Consider the following 19,955-nt stretch of genomic DNA (forward strand, 5'->3'; position numbering starts at 1 on the left):
AACTGGTAAAACTTTTGACTGTATCAAAGATTTCATTTTGATCAAAATTTTCCAGACGTCTTTAAGATTAAGCAATGAAATCACATCATTTAGTATTCCAGGAGAACTAATCTTTTTTCAAATTTTCATCTAAAGAACAGTTAAAATCTCTTCCCGGTTTATTGGGTCTGATCCTAACATGAATAGTTGTAAAAGTTTCAAAGAGTTATTTTCTTCTTTTATGTTAGGGCCATATACACAAAAAAATAATGATTTGTTGTTCTTTTTGTAGTTTGGCCATTAGAAGTCTTCCAGGGATAAGATCTTCCTCACCCATGACTTTCCCTTCATTAGTAAGAATCCCAACGCCAACACATTAGTTTTCATTTCATCCTGCAAAGATTGTGTTTCCTTTCCAAACTTTGAATTATGAAAATATTAAAAAAAATCTTTTAAAAGTTACATTCCTGTAACAAAATAATGTCAAGCCCTGAGAGCCCAAAAACTCATAAAGAGCAGCTCTTCTCCTTGGGCTCCTCAGGCTTCTAACATTTAAGGATGCAACCTTTGTCATCTTCCAAGCCTACAAGGTGCAGGGCTATCCCCATCTCCCTCGCAGCCATCTGACTGGAACTCTGCGATAGTTAGCTGCTTCTCCTCAATTGAATAGATCTCACCCAATACATCACATCCTCCAGATTGTATCTTTTGCAACAATTTCTAGCTCTGGTTCTTCACTCCTCTCTTCTGAACCCCTTTTAGCATCCACTTGCACCTTTTTCTTGCTGTGCACTCATTGGTTCTTCACTAGTAGTTGGTGTTTCATCTACCATTCTGTACTCCTGGACTTCCACTTCCTTTTCCTTCACCACTGGGTCTTATTCTTGGTTAGTCTGCTTTGTTTCTTCCATTTCTTCACCCACTTGAGGCTCTGCTTGAGGTTTCACTGCAGGCTCTTCTGGCGGGGTTTCAGGGTCTTCCCTCCCCCTCCCCCGCTTTTCCTTGTGGGTATTTCTTCCCTTGCTCCTTTTCTTGGTCCTCTCTATTTTATGCACGTTTGGGGCAGTTCATTTTTGTGTGGGGGTTCTCCATGGAACACAGCCGACACCATCCACAAGCCCCATCTTCATGCCCATACTGGCGGCACTAATTACAATATGCGGACATGCCCGAAAAGAACAGATATCCATGACTCCTTTTAATAAACACAATTGGTGGTAGTCTCCTGACCCCACCATACCCATCTGGGTATCTTCAAAAGGTCACCAAGAAGCATCTTTTTCCATTCCATATTCCGAAGGAATTACGACCATCTCATTTTAAAATGATCCTCTCACAAAAAGCAAAAAGAAAGGCCTCAACTTCCTGTTGAGAAATAAAAGGATCATACATATGTACGGTAACCAATTATGCTTGGTATTGAAATAAAGGCATAACCTTAATGCCATCAAAAACAGGATCATCTCTTCTGTTTTCATATAGGTTATAGGCCCTTTCGCAGGCACTGCTGCTATTAGGGTGACATCCATGGTTCCTCTTAAGAAAAAAATCCTGGACACAATAGTAGTCCTCCAAGTGGATATCCATCATTGGTTCAAAGATTTTATCATAGAGAAACCGGAATTTTTTTGTTCTTGACAAAATTCTGGAGAGACAAAGAAACGGATGGTATCCTTCATCCCGAATATATCCAAGGGATTATCCTGGTGTCTCCATCTGCACCAATCTTCTTTTAAAGAAATCTATTCTTCAAGAATAATTAGCTACCACATTAACTCGATCAGATCTCACTTTGCCTTTACGGCTCTCCCCCAATAGCAGCAATGAGATGCAAATTACATGCAAATCAAGGGCCGAGGGTTCAGATTTCCAGCTCTGTGTCTTCCAAAGCATGATAGATTCTCCCCCAATAGCAGCATTGAACAAAAAGTCCAAAGGCCAAGGGTACAATCCCAGATTTTTTTAGACAGCCTCGTAACACTTTTGATCGTGCCAAAAGGCTGAGAAGCAATAACCCAATTATTCTATTTTCTGAGTGAGCGTCGGCCAGGGAAAAACAGAGAGCCCCCTTAGAGGTGCCTGACTGTCCTTCCTTCCCTCACGTCTAGTAGTCTAGACTGGCCGGAACCACGAATACACAAACTCTTCACACCTACTCAGGCTTGAGGCTTAATTCCTACCTGCTGGCCTCAACACACTTTTCTAACACCTCCTCCACACCTGAATACCATTCTGACCTTTAAACTGCCAATTAGACAGCCGTGAGCACTAATTGCACAGATCCATGTGCTTCTCATTGATGTCCGTTGATCATTTGCATGGGCCCGCCTCCTGGTAACGTGGATGAAGATGAGAGACACAGGCTGCAGAATGAATGCCTCAAATGACTTTTAGCTAGCTGCAGCAGAAAGCAAGGAAGGGACAGAAATGAAGCAAAGTCAGCCCTATTCAAATGGCCTGCTCTCTAAACTGACACTGGCAGAAAAAGGCTTCATTTTGGGCCTTGTGAGAAAGATAGATAAAACACTAGCTGTCTTGTCGAAATGTCTCCACTTACTAACTTCATAGGTTTGGCTTCTTGTAACTACTGCCACTTCACCTGCTTCTTCCTGACCAAAAAATATGACGTGAGGAGGAGTAGGAGGGAGACAGGCCAAGAAACTGACACAAAGCAAAAACATCAATACACACAGAGGTTAAATTCAAGTTTATTGCAAGAATTAGCAACATTGCGCGTAAGCAAGCAAAAGGAAGATTTTTGTTGTCATTCATTCTCTTTTTTGAAAACTGCATAAGAGGTCCCGGAGGTACTGCAATAACAGGTCGATGCGTGGAGTGTAGTGATGGACGAACGTTTCGCCCGGCGGTCGTTTCGCGGCGAATTTCCGACATTCGCGGTCCGCGCGTTCGAACGCCTTTTTCCGTCGTTCGCCGCGGCGGACTTACGTGTTTAATGTATACAAGAACTTTAACCTTTGGTGACACGTTTATCATGTGATACAGGACAGCCAATTGAGACATGACAGCACATGGACACTTGGACATTCCCCCTAACCTATAAATACACCCGATCCGGTGGCCATTTTACATTTTTTCTTCTGTTACGATAGGGACAGGTTCCTGTGTGGAGTAGGGAGAGATAAACCACTAGCTATTTGGTACACAAAAGTTCTTTTCAGGACTGGTATAGGTGTTAGGTGTTGATAGGTTTGCTGTGCTGCTGATTCTTGCAGCAGCCTGAGTGTCTTTTGTTAGTTTAGAGAAAGGGAAAGGACGGTGTATGCTACAGGGACAGCCAGATTAGTCTTTCATCATCATCATCATCATCATCATTAGCTGTTACTATCAAGGTCCACAAAAGAGCTGTTCCAGTAACCACTAATCGTTCCAGCCTACTCTTTTTTTGCCAATTTGTATAGGGACAGGAAGGAAGCAGTGTTGTCAGGCAGTGAGGGTAATTTTAAAGACTTGCTGTTATTATTAGTTCCACAAAGGTTCTTTTCAGGACTGGTATCAGTGGTACAGTAATAGGCTTGTACATGTATAATATTCTTTCTTCCAAATATAGAAAGGATATTATACTTGACTGCTGCCCTTCTGCTGCAGTCTGCTAAACATTCACAACTCACTTGTTCCACAAAAGTTCTTATAAGGACTGGTAACTTGGTATAGGGTGCTACGGTACATAGGCTTGAGTGCGGTACAGTCTGCTGTTCTGTAAGGACCGCTATCGGTCCACAATAGATAGGGTTGACGTGCACCACTGCTGACCGCTGCCCTATACTGCAGCAGTCCTTCAGCGGTATAGGGACTGACGTACAGTCTGCTAAACACTAATACACAACCTGCTTGGTCCACAAAAGTTCTTATAAGGACTGGTAACTTGGTATAGGGTGCTACGGTACATAGGCTTGAGTGCGGTACAGTCTGCTGTTCTGTAAGGACCGCTATAGGTCCACAATAGATAGGGTTGACGTGCACCACTGCTGACCGCTCACCTATACTGCAGCAGTCCTTCAGCGGTATAGGGACTGACGTACAGTCTGCTAATCACTAACACACAACCTGCTTGTTCCACAAAAGTTCTTATAAGGACTGGTAACTTGGTATAGGGTGCTACGGTACATAGGCTTGAGTGCGGTACAGTCTGCTGTTCTGTAAGGACCGCTATCGGTCCACAATAGATAGGGTTGACGTGCACCACTGCTGACCGCTGCCCTATACTGCAGCAGTCCTTCAGCGGTATAGGGACTGACGTACAGTCTGCTAAACACTAATACACAACCTGCTTGGTCCACAAAAGTTCTTATAAGGACTGGTAACTTGGTATAGGGTGCTACGGTACATAGGCTTGAGTGCGGTACAGTCTGCTGTTCTGTAAGGACCGCTATAGGTCCACAATAGATAGGGTTGACGTGCACCACTGCTGACCGCTGCCCTATACTGCAGCAGTCCTTCAGCGGTATAGGGACTGACGTACAGTCTGCTAAACACTAATACACAACCTGCTTGGTCCACAAAAGTTCTTATAAGGACTGGTAACTTGGTATAGGGTGCTACGGTACATAGGCTTGAGTGCGGTACAGTCTGCTGTTCTGTAAGGACCGCTATAGGTCCACAATAGATAGGGTTGACGTGCACCACTGCTGACCGCTCACCTATACTGCAGCAGTCCTTCAGCGGTATAGGGACTGACGTACAGTCTGCTAATCACTAACACACAACCTGCTTGTTCCACAAAAGTTCTTATAAGGACTGGTAACTTGGTATAGGGTGCTACGGTACATAGGCTTGAGTGCGGTACAGTCTGCTGTTCTGTAAGGACCGCTATAGGTCCACAATAGATAGGGTTGACGTGCACCACTGCTGACCGCTCACCTATACTGCAGCAGTCCTTCAGCGGTATAGGGACTGACGTACAGTCTGCTAATCACTAACACACAACCTGCTTGTTCCACAAAAGTTCTTATAAGGACTGGTAACTTGGTATAGGGTGCTACGGTACATAGGCTTGAGTGCGGTACAGTCTGCTGTTCTGTAAGGACCGCTATCGGTCCACAATAGATAGGGTTGACGTGCACCACTGCTGACCGCTGCCCTATACTGCAGCAGTCCTTCAGCGGTATAGGGACTGACGTACAGTCTGCTAAACACTAATACACAACCTGCTTGGTCCACAAAAGTTCTTATAAGGACTGGTAACTTGGTATAGGGTGCTACGGTACATAGGCTTGAGTGCGGTACAGTCTGCTGTTCTGTAAGGACCGCTATCGGTCCACAATAGATAGGGTTGACGTGCACCACTGCTGACCGCTGCCCTATACTGCAGCAGTCCTTCAGCGGTATAGGGACTGACGTACAGTCTGCTAAACACTAATACACAACCTGCTTGGTCCACAAAAGTTCTTATAAGGACTGGTAACTTGGTATAGGGTGCTACGGTACATAGGCTTGAGTGCGGTACAGTCTGCTGTTCTGTAAGGACCGCTATCGGTCCACAATAGATAGGGTTGACGTGCACCACTGCTGACTGCTGCCCTATACTGCAGCAGTCCTTCATCGGTATAGGGACTAAGAGTTTTGTCACAGGGTCATTTAAAAAATGACAGGCAGAGGAAGAGGCAGGCCCTTCCGCAGGGGTGGTAGGGGTAGGGCAGGAGCAACAGGCTTGAGCCAAAGTGGGAAGTTGCAGAAGGTGCGTTCAATTACTTTAAAGGATGCACCAGACTTGGTTGAGTGGCTCGCTCAGCCTTACTCTTCTGCACCCTCCTCATCCTCTCGATCTGCACCCTCTTCTTCACTCTCTGCTATGTGCACCCCCAAAGACACTACCACCAACAACACGACCACCACCACCACCACCACATACCTTCCGCTTGAGTCACTGGAATTATTTTCCGATCCATATCAAGAGGACATTTCTGATGCGCAGCCACTCTTGGTATTGGATCAGGAAGAGGAGGTAGCAACAAGCGCTACTCAGCAGTCTGACGACAGTACCCAGATCAGCCCAAGGAGGAGGTTGGTCCCCGGTGTTGCTGCCTACTCCGAGATCTCTACTTATAGCGGTGGGGAAGGTGACGTTGATGATGACGTGTCTAGTGATGTGATGCGCTAATTTCAAACCATAAAATAATCGTAGTAAACCACAAATGTACAATTAAAAAATACAAAGTGCAACTGTGCATAAATTAATCAAATAATGCTTCTGTGCATACATAAAAGTGATAGCTAGTGTATAAACCATAGGGTGACTCTATGTGCAGACAAACGCAAATTTGTCATAAAGACCAAAATACATACATATATACAGTGTGTGAACTTGTTGCAAAATGTATATAGTGAAGCAAAGACAAGTTTAGAGTATACGTTTAAGTGATAACTGGTGCAAAGACCATAAAGTGACTAAATGTGCAAAAAAACGCAAATTTGTCATATAATGTGCAAAAAAACGCAAATTTGTCATATAAAATTTAAAAAACATATAAAGAGTGGATATACTTAAAAATGTATAAAATACAGGTACTAAATAACAAACAAATATAAAATGTTCAATTCAAGTGACCAGCGTGATTGGAGATAAAATGTCCCATACACAGACAGATCATGCAATTCGGTAAATGCACCAAGTGAAATGTGCAACGTGCTGGGCAATCAATCCATCCGTGATGATCCGTGCAATAGAGTGCAAATAATATGCAATTACCTCACTGCTGTGAGTAAACAGCAATATAAATGATGATCACCAGGATGATTGCTGAAAACGGCAGGGTAACACAATCTTTGGGAGACTTCTCTAACTTCCTCGTGAATGGCAGGTAAACTCAAAGGAATAGATTAAAGGAGACCGCCATAGTGTAGTATTTAAAACATCTGAGTTTTATTAAACAAGTTTTAAAACTACTCACAAACGAAGCTGGTATAAACACATCAGACAGACAGCATTAGAGTAAAACCGGATATGGACGTCACTTCCGGGTTCCTACGCGTTACGTCTTGGAGACTTCAACTGGGATAGTTACACAGGGTACAGGAAGTGACTTAAAGGTGTACTAGGCGGGGCTACGCCGCCCATTTCATTAGTATGCTAATGCATCGCTGTGTAGCCATAGTAATGCTAGTGGGGGGCGGGCCGAATGAATTTGGATGTTCTGGGTGACCTCCCATCTAAATAAAGCATTAAACAGCGCAGCGGGGAAAGTAAATGCAGGGGCGAAGCGGAAGAGCGGGGGAGGGGGAGGTTTGACCAAACATTATACTGAGTGTGGCGAACTAATTGAGTTATAGCTGCGGACAGACCGTGCTATATGTTATTAAACTGCTGTGAAGCAATAGAGCACGTCCGGCGGCCATTTTGTTGGAGCTCAATTTTAGATATGTAAGTGGCCATGTTTTTGGTGGTTTAATGACGTGTGGAGCATTAAATTAAATAGCCATAGAACTAAAATTAAAAATAAGGTACGAAACCCCACCAAACGCGGAAACCTCAATAGATATCAATCTATCTTATTGGGCCAGCAGAGAGAGGTAGAGAATGGCTAAGGGAAAAATATCTTATATCGGTAGATATAAAAAGCTATACATACACAGCTGTATTTGGGAAACAGGAAAGGTAATTAAAACCAATTTAAAATATTGTTCAATTTTAAAATAAAGTCCAAGGGGAGGTTACTGAGCAGGTTATAAACACACATAATGTGGAGGCACGGAGATGACGTACACATTAGGCATGTGATACAAACATAGCAAGCTAAAAAATATAAAATACATAAAATCGCATAAAATTGTTTAGCCTAAAATTATAGGAACATGAGTTTAAAAACGCATGATATTAAGATGACGGTATGTAGATAAATCGTTTTAAAAGATATAAGAAAATTAAAATATTGACAGAAGATAAAGGGACCATAGCACGAAATCGCACATAAAAAGTTATATCAAAAGGGGGTTAAAAATCGCTAATAAAGCAGTTCAAGTCGAACTCTATATTTAATCCCCTGGGGGCAAAGGTATCAAGGGTATATATCCATTTGGACTCTATCTGACTTAGAGTCCTCACCTTGTGCCCTCCCCTCCAGTGTCTAACATATGGGACAATACCCCAAAATTTCAAATGCTTGGGGTCTCTATTATGGTAAGTCGCAAAATGTTTAGAGACATTGTGCTTATCGTACCCCTTCTGTATATTTTGTATGTGCTCTTTCAATCGAATTTTTAAAGGCCTTTTTGTGCGGCCTACATACTGCAGACCGCAACTACACTCTAAAACATAAACAGCACCTACTGTATTACAGGAAATGAAATCTTTAATCTTGTGAGTATTACCAGTACTTGAGGCTAAAAATTCAAAGAACATCCAAATTCATTCGGCCCGCCCCCCACTAGCATTACTATGGCTACACAGCGATGCATTAGCATACTAATGAAATGGGCGGCGTAGCCCCGCCTAGTACACCTTTAAGTCACTTCCTGTACCCTGTGTAACTATCCCAGTTGAAGTCTCCAAGACGTAACGCGTAGGAACCCGGAAGTGACGTCCATATCCGGTTTTACTCTAATGCTGTCTGTCTGATGTGTTTATACCAGCTTCGTTTGTGAGTAGTTTTAAAACTTGTTTAATAAAACTCAGATGTTTTAAATACTACACTATGGCGGTCTCCTTTAATCTATTCCTTTGAGTTTACCTGCCATTCACGAGGAAGTTAGAGAAGTCTCCCAAAGATTGTGTTACCCTGCCGTTTTCAGCAATCATCCTGGTGATCATCATTTATATTGCTGTTTACTCACAGCAGTGAGGTAATTGCATATTATTTGCACTCTATTGCACGGATCATCACGGATGGATTGATTGCCCAGCACGTTGCACATTTCACTTGGTGCATTTACCGAATTGCATGATCTGTCTGTGTATGGGACATTTTATCTCCAATCACGCTGGTCACTTGAATTGAACATTTTATATTTGTTTGTTATTTAGTACCTGTATTTTATACATTTTTAAGTATATCCACTCTTTATATGTTTTTTAAATTTTATATGACAAATTTGCGTTTTTTTGCACATTATATGACAAATTTGCGTTTTTTTGCACATTTAGTCACTTTATGGTCTTTGCACCAGTTATCACTTAAACGTATACTCTAAACTTGTCTTTGCTTCACTATATACATTTTGCAACAAGTTCACACACTGTATATATGTATGTATTTTGGTCTTTATGACAAATTTGCGTTTGTCTGCACATAGAGTCACCCTATGGTTTATACACTAGCTATCACTTTTATGTATGCACAGAAGCATTATTTGATTAATTTATGCACAGTTGCACTTTGTATTTTTTAATTGTACATTTGTGGTTTACTACGATTATTTTATGGTTTGAAATTAGCGCATCACAACTTTTATTTTTATTTTCCAGTAGTGAGAGACAACTCATTTAGTGATTGCTGCTTTTTTCTACTAGTTATTCTCCATTCTTTCCATAGAGCGCAGAAGGTTTTAGATATACATACTAGACGTGTCTAGTGATGTCACGTGGGTGCCCACAAGAGAGGAAGAGGAGGGGAGTTCAGAGGGAGATATGGACCAGCAGATAGGGAGGAGAAGCAGCAATGACTTACATTGCACAGCAGGGACAAAGCAGACTGCAAATGTATCAGGAGCGAGTCATCGACCATGTACGGTCACATCTGGCGCTCCCAGGACACCGGCACATGGCTCCGCAGTGTGGGCTTTTTTTAACGTGTCCGCTGCTGACAATAGCGTTGCCATCTGCAATCTTTGCAGTCAACGCGTTAGTCGCGGTAAGCCCAATACTCACCTAGGGACGACCGCCTTAAGAAGGCACATGAGCAGCCATCACCGAGCCCAGTGGGAGCAACGGAACACACAAAGCCACACTGCAGGCTCTCACCGTCCAGCCTCGTCTTCTACTTCTCCTTCTCCTCTCTCCTCACAATTGTCCTCCACTCCACCTTCCATCACGCCAAGCTCACATTTTTCTGCAAAAAGGCAGGCTTCCGTGGGCCTAATGTTTGAGCGTAAAAAAATGATGACGCCGGATAACCCTCTTGCCCAACGGTTGGCGGCTGGCTTGTCAGAACTCATAGCCCGCCAACTACTGCCATATAAACTGGTGGACTCGGAGGCCTTTCGCAAATTTGTGGCCATTGGAACACCACAATGGAAGGTCCCAGGAAGGAAGTATTTCTCAGAGAAGGGCATCCCAGAGCTATATGGCCATGTTCAGCGGCAAGTGAATGTATCTCTGGCACACAGTGTCGGTGCCAAGATACATCTGACCACAGACACGTGGTCTAGCAAACACGGGCAGGGAAGGTATATCAGTTTTACTGCCCACTGGGTGAACCTTCTGACGGCCGTCAAGCATGTAACCCGTGGCACCCGTGTAGATTTGGTTTTACCGCCACGGATTGCATGCAGGCCTGACTCTTCTTCTCCTCCTCCTACTCCATCCTCCTCCCTCTCCTCCTCAGCTGCCTCCTCCTTTTCCGCTGCTAGCGTCTCTTCCGCTGCACCGCCCAAGCTCCCCAGAACCTATTCCACATGCCAGGTGAGACGTTGCCATGCCGTGCTGCGTCTGTTGTGCCTGGAAGCAAAGAGCCACACTGGCCCGGCACTCCTTTCAGCTTTGCGTTCACAGGCAGATGAGTGGCTAACACCGCTCAATTTGACAGTTGGTAAAGTGGTGTGTGACAACGGTGCCAATCTGCTTAGCGCATTGAAACAGGGCAAAATCACGCACGTGCCGTGCATGGCACACGTCTTAAACTTGGTCGTGCAGCGATTCCTTGTCAAATACCCTGGGGTCCAGGACATCTTGCGGCAGGCAAGGAAAATCTCGGCCCATTTCAGAAGATCTTACACGGCCATGGCTCGCCTTGCTGACATTCAGCGGCGACACCATCTGCCGGTCAGACGTCTTATTTGCGATTGCCCGACGCGATGGAACTCAACCTTCTATATGCTTGATAGGCTGCTCCAGCAGAAACGTGCAGTTAACGTCTACCTGTATGAACTCTGCGAAAGAAACGGTTCTGGGGAGCTGGGTTTTTTTTCACCGCGCCAGTGGCTGCTCATGCGCGACACATGCAGACTTCTGCGGCCATTTGAGGAGATCACCAAACTGGTCAGTCGCAGCCATGGCGCCATCAGTGACATGGTACCTTATGCCTTCTTTCTGGAGCGTGCATTGCGTCGTGTCATTGATCAGGCTGTGGAGGAGCAGGAGCGGGAAGATGAGGAAGTCGCAATGCTGGATGAATTCCCAGGGGGGGCTACTCTATCTGAGACAAGTCAACAACAGGAGTCTGATGAGGAGTCAGAGGAGGATGGTGCCGGGGCGGATGAGCAGGAGCAAGAAGAGCATGCTTTAAACCTTTCTGGGATCCCTGTTGTGCGAGGATGGGGAGAGGAGAATGAAGAGGACGACATTATCCTGGATGATGAGCAGGAGCCAGGCCACCACACCGCTTCCACTTTAGTGCAAATGGGGGCCTTCATGCTCCAGTGTTTTAATAGGGACCCCCGTATAAAAAGCATGAGGGTCAAGGACCAGTACTGGGTGGCAACGTACTTAGACCCCCGGTACAAACACAAAATGGCGGAAATGTTACCGCCGTCGCAGAGGGCTGTCAGAATGCAGCACTTCCAGGCCTTGCTTCGAGAAATGCTGCATTCTGCTTTTGCGTGCGCTGGCAGAGGAGCAATTCCCACTCCCAGAGAAGGATTTGCGGGTACCAATCCAACAGCGCCTGCAAGAAGAGGCCGGTTTGAAGATGTGTTGGTGACTTCGGATATGAGGTCATTCTTTCAGCCGACCCATCGACAGGTGTCATCCGGATCCAGCATCAGGGAACGCCTAGACCGTCAGGTGTCCGACTACATTGGGTTAACGGCCGATGTGGACGCTCTGAGGAGTGATGAACCCCTAGACTACTGGGTGGGCAGGCTTGACCTCTGGCCAGAGCTTGCCCAATTTGCAATCGAACTGTTGGCTTGCCCCTCATCCAGTGTCCTGTCCGAAAGGACGTTCAGCGCAGCAGGGGGGATTGTGACCGATAAGCGTACTCGCCTAGCTCACGACAGTGTTAACTACCTCACATTTCTAAAAATGAATGAGGCATGGATCTCGGAGGAATTCAACACATGTGACCAGTAGACCATGTATATGTCTATAAACAATTTTTTTAATCAAGCACACAGACCTTCTTAATTCATTTGGCTCACTTCCTTGACCCAAAAAAGCACACCGTACTATATGCCCCTACCCTCCTCTTTGAAGAGGTTGAGCGGTGTCATATTTCTACTGGGGCTGCTTATGATATCCCTGTGCTGTGCTGACTTCCTCCTGGGGGTTCTTATTATGAAGGGATCACACTATCCCTGTGCTGACTTCCTCCTGGGGGTTCTTATTATGAGGGGATCACACCATCCCTGTGCTGTGCTGACTTCCTCCTGGGGCTGCTTACGGTGCTGCTGTCAGTGCTGTATGTCACGGTGCTGCTGTCAGCGCTGTATGTCACGGTGCTGCTGTCAGCGCTGTATGTCACGGTGCTGCTGTCAGCGCTGTATGTCACGGTGCTGCTGTCAGCGCTGTATGTCACGGTGCTGCTGTCAGCGCTGTATGTCACGGTGCTGCTGTCAGCGCTGTATGTCACGGTGCTGCTGTCAGCGCTGTATGTCACGGTGCTGCTGTCAGCGCTGTATGTCACGGTGCTGCTGTCAGCGCTGTATGTCACGGTGCTGCTGTCAGTGCTCTGTATTACGGTGCTGCTGTCAGATGCCTCTATCACGGTGCATGTGTCATTCCGGTATGTCACGCTGCTGGTGATCATCTCCTGCACCCTCTTCTTTGCCTACCCTGGTCCCTGACCTTCCCTCTCCTCCATTGCCTTCATTAGCTCCATAGTCCTGAATTGTTAGAACAATTTCCCAAATAAAATAAAAATGCTTGTAGTTATCGATCCCAAATTCACCTCATACATGTATTATGTCATTGTCCAGATGGTGGGACTACGTTTTACCCCCTAATAATTACCACGTGGCCGCAAATTCGACATGAAGGTTTGCAAAGTTCGCCTCCCATTGAAGTCAATGGGGCCCGCGGCGAACGTTCGGTTTCGCGAACGTTTGGGTCCGTTCGCATTTCGCTTTCGCGAAACGTCCCGTCGGAAGTTCGTCCATCACTAGTGGAGTGGACAGAGCAAGCTCTTCTTCCATCTCCCTGTTCTAAAAATCCATTTAATATATGGTCCCCAGATAGGGGACGTATCAGATATTAAACTGATAAGAACCGATTTTTTTTTTTTTTTTTACCATTCAGATTGAATCGCTTCTTAAACTCAGCTTTAAAAAACGAGCACACCGGTACCTACACTGAGCCGTGTTCATTACATCATATGTGGCTTAACATATCATAAAAAACAACAAGATAAAATCATAAATAAAATTCATATATACACCAGTCCCTTACCCCTCACCCACACACCACATCCCAAAATTCCAATACATATCAGCCTCCTCCTCACCCATTCTTTTCCTGTCAACAGCCAAAACATAGAACATCTTTGCAAAAACCCAATCAGCACAATCTTTCTCAGTCAATAACAACTTCTTTTTCACCAGAGCACACCGTGCCTCCCACATCACCTCCCTCACCACTGCAGACAACACAAACATTTTATGCTCCTTTTTCTTATCACCCTCCACCAAACCAAACACCCCTGCCTCAAAAGACACACCTTTCACCCCCACCACCCTTTCCACATAGCCACACAGCAGTCTCCAGAATCTTTTAGCAAACAGACATTCCCAAAAGACATGCCTTACAGTCTCATTCTCTGGACAACCTTCCCTGGGGCACCCCTCCCTCCTCACCAAATCACGGGATTTTAAAAAGGACATTGTTGACAAACAATTATGCAATGATAACCATACCACCTCTCTCTGTTTGTTCGTCACACCCTTCAGAAGTAAGTTCTTCCAACAAACTTCTGCACTCTTCAACCTTAGCCCAAAAACATTTGATGGTAATTCACACCTCCTTAACCATAGCCATAAAGACTCTTTCTTCCAAGCATTCTCTCCCAGCTCCTGTAACTGATTTTTTCGAAAAAACTCTGTCATTTTTAAATAATAGACTGGAGATAACATAGACATTGGTTTTGTGAGGTCCCTTCCACACCACCCCCACTTTAACAAGGGCCATCCAATCAAATAACGCATTAAAGCAGCCGTCTTTCCTCCTGCCCGAAAAGCTTTAAGGTGCACTAACCACCACTGGACCTCTAAAAAGAGGCCAACATTCGGGAAGTTATACCCACCCAAATGTACTTTTTTTACAACTACCTCCCTTGAGACTCTCTCCATTTTGGAGCCCCAAAAAAAACAAAAAGCATTCTTGTGATCTGCTGTACCCACCTCTTATTTGGAGGGAATATCACAGAGAAATACAACAATAATGGAAGAATCACCGCCTTTACTATTAGTGTTTTCCCAGTAAGGGATAATCTTCTAGTCTTCCATAAATTCATTTTCCTCTCCACTTTCTCTAACCCTTTGGCAGCATTCACCTGGTTAACCAAGTTTCTCTCAAAGTGTACCCCCAACACCTCCACCTCCTGCACCGACCTTAGTTTACTCCTTGTTACATCACATGTGCCACTTAAGACACAAATGCTACTTTTACCCCAATTCACACACAATCCTGACATGGCCCCAAAAATCTCAAGTGGGAGCTCAGCTCAATTCACATCTCTTGCAGTATTACATTGCAGGCTCACATCATCCATGTAGCATAGTGTTTTGACTGGCTCATTCCCACCACCTGGAATAAACATCCCTTTAAAACATTTGTCTTTTATCACATGCCTCAAAAGGGGCTCCATCACGCAAATGAAGGCGATAGGCGACAGAGGACACCCCTGCCTTACCCCCGACCTCACCTGCACTTCCCTTGACAACTTTCCATTCACCAAAATTTGGCTACTAATCCCTTCATAGAGGCACTCCACTAGCTTCACGAAATCTCCAGGGATCCCCATCTGCATCAACCTTGTAAAAAGAAATCCATGAGCCACCCGATCATATGCTTTTTCTAGATCGATACTTGCCAATGCCAAAGGCATGTTGTTACATTGGGCATAATATACTAGATCCCTTAGCAAAATTAGATTATCGGAAATCCTCCGTCCCGGCACAGCGCAGGTCTGCCCTTCACCAATGATCTTATCTACAATCCTACTCATCCGGTCTGCCAGTAATTTCGCAAAAATCTTGTAGTCGCAGTTTAACAACGAAATTGGGCGGCAGTTTTTAACCTCCCTCTGATCCCCTTTCTTATATAACAGTGTAATTATTCCCTTTTTCATTTAAGCTGATGTTCTCCTTTCTTTCATACAGGTCTTCATCACCAGGCAGAGATCGTCCTTCAACACCGGCCAGTATTCAACATAAAAATCGACAGGTAAGCCATCCCCGCCAGGGGTCTTATTTTTCTTCATTCCCTTAATCACTCTCTCAATCTCATCATCCTCCACCAGGTCTAACAGCGACTCAGCATCCTCTGAACATAAATTCCCTTTCACCACTTCGCAATATTCCTGCATCTCTTCCGTAGCACCACCGTTGCCACTATACAAATTCGCATAAAAGGATCGGATGACTTCCACCATACGGTCCCCGCTCACCTCACTTCCTTCCTCCCATACTGTCTGAAACATCTTCTTTGGGTCAAACGATTTCTTGAAGAAGAACGCCGAACACTGCTCATCTTCCTCCATCGCCTGAATCTTTGCTCTAAAAACGATCTTCTTCCCACATTCTTTAATCCTCTCATTCCGGGCTTCCCGTACTTCTTTCAATTCTTCCTCCACCTCCACTCCCATCCTCTTACACCGAAATAAAAAATGTAACCTATCTACTAAATTCCTTTCTTCCTCATACTTCTTCCTTGCCGCCTCCACACCCAACCTCTTAAAGAAGCAGCCAATCTTATATTTTGCCCAATCCCACCATTCCAAAATATCACCAAACTCATATTTTTTGAACAAAAGCCATTCATAAAAGTCTTTGAACCTTAAAAACACCCCCTCCTCCTTTAAACATGAACAGTTCAACTTCCATGCACCCCGTCCATAAATCCTATTTACATCAAGGCAGAAGGAGCCTGTAATCATACAATGATCCGAAAAAGATACAGGATCAACTTGGTAACTAGTGGCTTTTAAAGATAAAGAAACAAAAATAAAATCTATCCGAGACCTCACTGATCCTTTATCAGAAAAAAAGGTAAAGGACAAATCGTTTTTCTGAACGACCAGGGCAACATCCTGAAAATGAAAATCATTCACTATCTCATTCAGCGCCTTAGATGTCACATCCATACCCCCTTCCGCACTGACACCTTGTCTCTCCTCACCCCTCCTCACACAATTAAAATCCCCTGCCAAAATGGTTGGCATTCTACCAGGCAACCACATTTTAAGGGTATTAAAGAAAGTCATACACTCCTTTTTCTCTGCAGGTGCGTAACAATTCACCACTCTCACCTTGTGCCCTGCCACCTCCAAAATCACAATCTGTAACCTCCCCGGCACCACCACCTCATGTGAAACAAAATGCACATAGGAACCCTTAATTAACATCCCCACCCCTTCATTCCTAGATGCACACAAGGGGGACCATAGGGAAACCCAGAGTTTCCATTCTTCACAAACCGCCCTTTCCACCCCACATTCCTGTAAGCAAATCACATCAGAACGTACCCCTTCTAAAAAATCGAAAACTGCAGCTCTTCGCCACCTAGAACATACACTCCTGACATTTACTGAACTCACTGTCAGAGCCATAAGAAAAAAAAAACAAAAGTGATAACATAGCCATAACAAAAACTTATTGATAATGCGCAGCACTGTCCAATCCCTTGCTTGCCACACTGGCATACGTTAGTCTCTTCCTTGTGAAAGGAGAGCTGGCAGACTCTGAACCCGAGCCTCCATCATCCGGAAAGAGGGCATCTCCCCCACCTCCTCCTCCCCCTTCCTCTCGTGCCCTTTTAATAGAGGACTGGGAAGTCTCTTCCATTAAGATTACCAACCTCTGTCCACATTGTAGACTTTCGTCGCTGTCCATCTCCTCATCGCCTTCTTCCTCTGCACTAGACTATAAACCACTTATCAATTCTGAAAGATGTCCTGGACTTGCCAAAGTCACCCTCTGATCTCCTTCTGGCCCTCCATCCTCCGGGGATCCTTGCTCCATCTCCTCTTCCTCTATTCCTGGCTGCTCCTGCGGGTCTTCTCTTACAGCAGTAGTCAGGCTCCCAGGGCCATCGCCAACATCAGCCACCTTATCAACAGGGGCATCATTGGAAACAGGTCTCCTGTTCACCGCCTCCACTTGCTCTGTAAGTACAGCGTCATTGGCCTCAGGCCCTGGAGACGTAGCAGGCTGATCCGCATCAGCGGGTTCAGCACTGCCACCCTCCTCCCGGGCCCCTGATCGCCTCTGCTGCCTACGCCTAGCTTGGGTCTTGGCTAACACATCATGAAACTCGGCTTCTCTTTTAGCCGCAAAGTATTCTTCACATTGCCTTGCTAGATGTCCTATCTTCTTACAGATATCACACACTCTAGTTTTTTTGCATTCTTTAGAGGGGTGACTCTCACTCCCGCAAAATCTGCACCTGATGTTTCTGTCACAGTCCCCACTTGCGTGGCCATAAACGCAACATTTCCGACAATACACCGGCTGTCCGGGGTAAAAAAGAAAACCCCTTTCTCCCCCAATGTTAAATATAGCCGGAGGTCTTCTCACTCCTCCAACACAACTTAGGTCTGAACGGAATTTTCCGTAAAATCTATACTTTCCGTTCCAAATACCAAATTTGTTCAAGATTCTGTCACCACCCCTCAAATTGTCACAATAATTGTTTAGAAACGCCTTCACCAAGTTTATGTCCGCAAAAGGGTTATACATGTGAACCACTACCGCCTTCTCTTCCTGCATAAACAACGGTACAATTTCTATTTTCTGTAGCAATTCGTCATCTTTTCATAAACGTCCCAGCAGATCTCGACAGAAAGAAATGTGACATCATAAAGCCTCTGTTGCGGAAAATCTTGCAAACAAATGATATCCCTTAGGCCAAGGAATCCCATCAGAACATCCACCACGATCGTCCTCAGGTTGATCTCAGCTTTAAATTCAGGCTTCACCAGAAACCGAATCGAATCCCGCATTCCACGGACCACCATTTTGGTACCTCCAGGTACCTCGCCTCTCCCGCCGGTAAGGGGAACCCCCAAAGGGGGCCCCGACGCTGTCTCCAAAACGCCTTAACGCCTTAAGAAGGGCGATCGCCTCTCGTTGCCCGGGGACTAAGCCGTAGGCCAATAGCAGCAAGGGGGGGCCCTCCGAAAAGGGACGCTCCCCCCAAGGTCGACCCTTGGGTACCCCGGGCACCTCCTGACCAAGACTCGCACAGCAAAGACTGCACTTGATCTTGGCAAAAAGGCCGAGAAGCGATAACCCAATTATTCTCTTTTCTGAGCGAGCGGCGGATTGCCCGCAAGCCAGAGCTCACTGAGAGCTGCTGCTGATGCCCTGGCCCCCTGTCTGCCCTTCTACCGCGTCTAGACCGGGCGGAGACGCTGATTAGCAACTTTTCACACCTGGCCTGGCCAAGCAATCTAATCCCCTCCTGATGACCTAGATAGCAATCCACAATTTCTAACACCTGTCCAACACCTTTGCAAGCACCTGCTGACCCTGGCAATGACCAGCAGGCTGCCAGCCAGCAGCAACAATTACACTCATCCAGTTGCTTCTCGTTGCTGCTCTACCAGGGAAAAGCATTTGCATGAGACCGCTTCCTGGGACACGTGGACGAAAGCCGAAAAGGCTGGGACCCACTAGAGGGAGACACAGGCTGCTGAATGAATACTCAGGCAGTAACTGCTTTTCAGCAAGCTGGTTGTACGAAGGGACAGGAATGGAGCAAAGTCAGCCCTATTGCAATGGCTGAGCTGGCTGGACATGGCTAGGGAAAAAAAGGCCTCATTTTGGGCCTGGCCTAGAAAGTGCATTCATACTCGAGCTAGCTGCCTTGTCGAAATGTGTCTACTTGCTGACTTCCTAGGTTTGGCTTCTTGCAACTACTGCCACTTCACCTGCTTCTTCCTGAGCAAAAAAATATTGAGCGAGCAAGGAAGGAGGAAGGGAGAAAGAAAGGCCCAGAACTGACACGAAGCAAAAAACACCAGTACACACAGGGGTTAAACGCAAGTTTATTGCAAAAATGAACAACATACAGACAGCTTGTGAGCAAAAGTAACATTGCAAGTGAGTGAGCAAGCAAGCAAAAGGATGAGGAGGGAGGATGGAGGAGAATTTGCTGTTTGAATTCATTCTGTTTTTGGAAACTGCATAAGAGAGGGGTGCACCGGTCCTGGAGGTACTGCAATATCAGGTCGATGTGTGGAGTGGACAGAGCAAGCTCTTCTTCCATCTCCCTGTTCTAAAAATCCATTTAATATATGGTCCCCAGATAGGGGACGTATCAGATATTAAACTGATAAGGACAAATTTAATTATTTTATTTTTTTTCATCAAACATCAGCTTATTTATGATTTAACTCAACGTCTACTACAAACTTCAATGAAGAACTCCTTATGTTGAGTCCATATTTGCATAATTTGTTTGGCTTTTTTTTCCCAAGCCACCCATTTCTTCGCTTGTGTCACACCTAAATTTAAATCATATACCACTCTGTCAAAACACAAACATGTCATCCTAGTCACCACTTTCAAAATTGCACTTACTCTTCCAAAACTCACGTGCAAAATTACAGTTCCACATAAGATGCATCACAGTTTTATCTTTCCCCCAAGGGAACCTAGGGCACCTTCGAGATCTTAATAACCCCCTTCTGTATTGAAAAGCTCTCACTGGC

At 45.3% G+C, this 19,955-nt stretch overlaps 1 non-coding gene and 1 pseudogene across 1 annotated transcript; both read right to left on the reverse strand.

The window, feature by feature from the left end:
• Positions 1–13,147: 13,147 nt before the first annotated feature.
• On the reverse strand, positions 13,148–13,361 carry LOC143990560 (U2 spliceosomal RNA; annotated as a pseudogene).
• Positions 13,362–19,434: 6,073 nt separating this feature from the next.
• Positions 19,435–19,618, reverse strand: LOC143990548 (U2 spliceosomal RNA). Its single transcript, XR_013277389.1, has one exon. It is a non-coding gene; the product is annotated as a U2 spliceosomal RNA (small nuclear RNA).
• Positions 19,619–19,955: the final 337 nt, after the last annotated feature.

The sequence above is a fragment of the Lithobates pipiens genome, unplaced genomic scaffold, assembly GCF_037356315.1.
Source record: "Lithobates pipiens isolate NorthernLeopardFrog02 unplaced genomic scaffold, aLitPip1_a1.2 Scaffold_18, whole genome shotgun sequence".
Classification (NCBI taxonomy): Eukaryota; Metazoa; Chordata; class Amphibia; order Anura; family Ranidae; genus Lithobates; species Lithobates pipiens.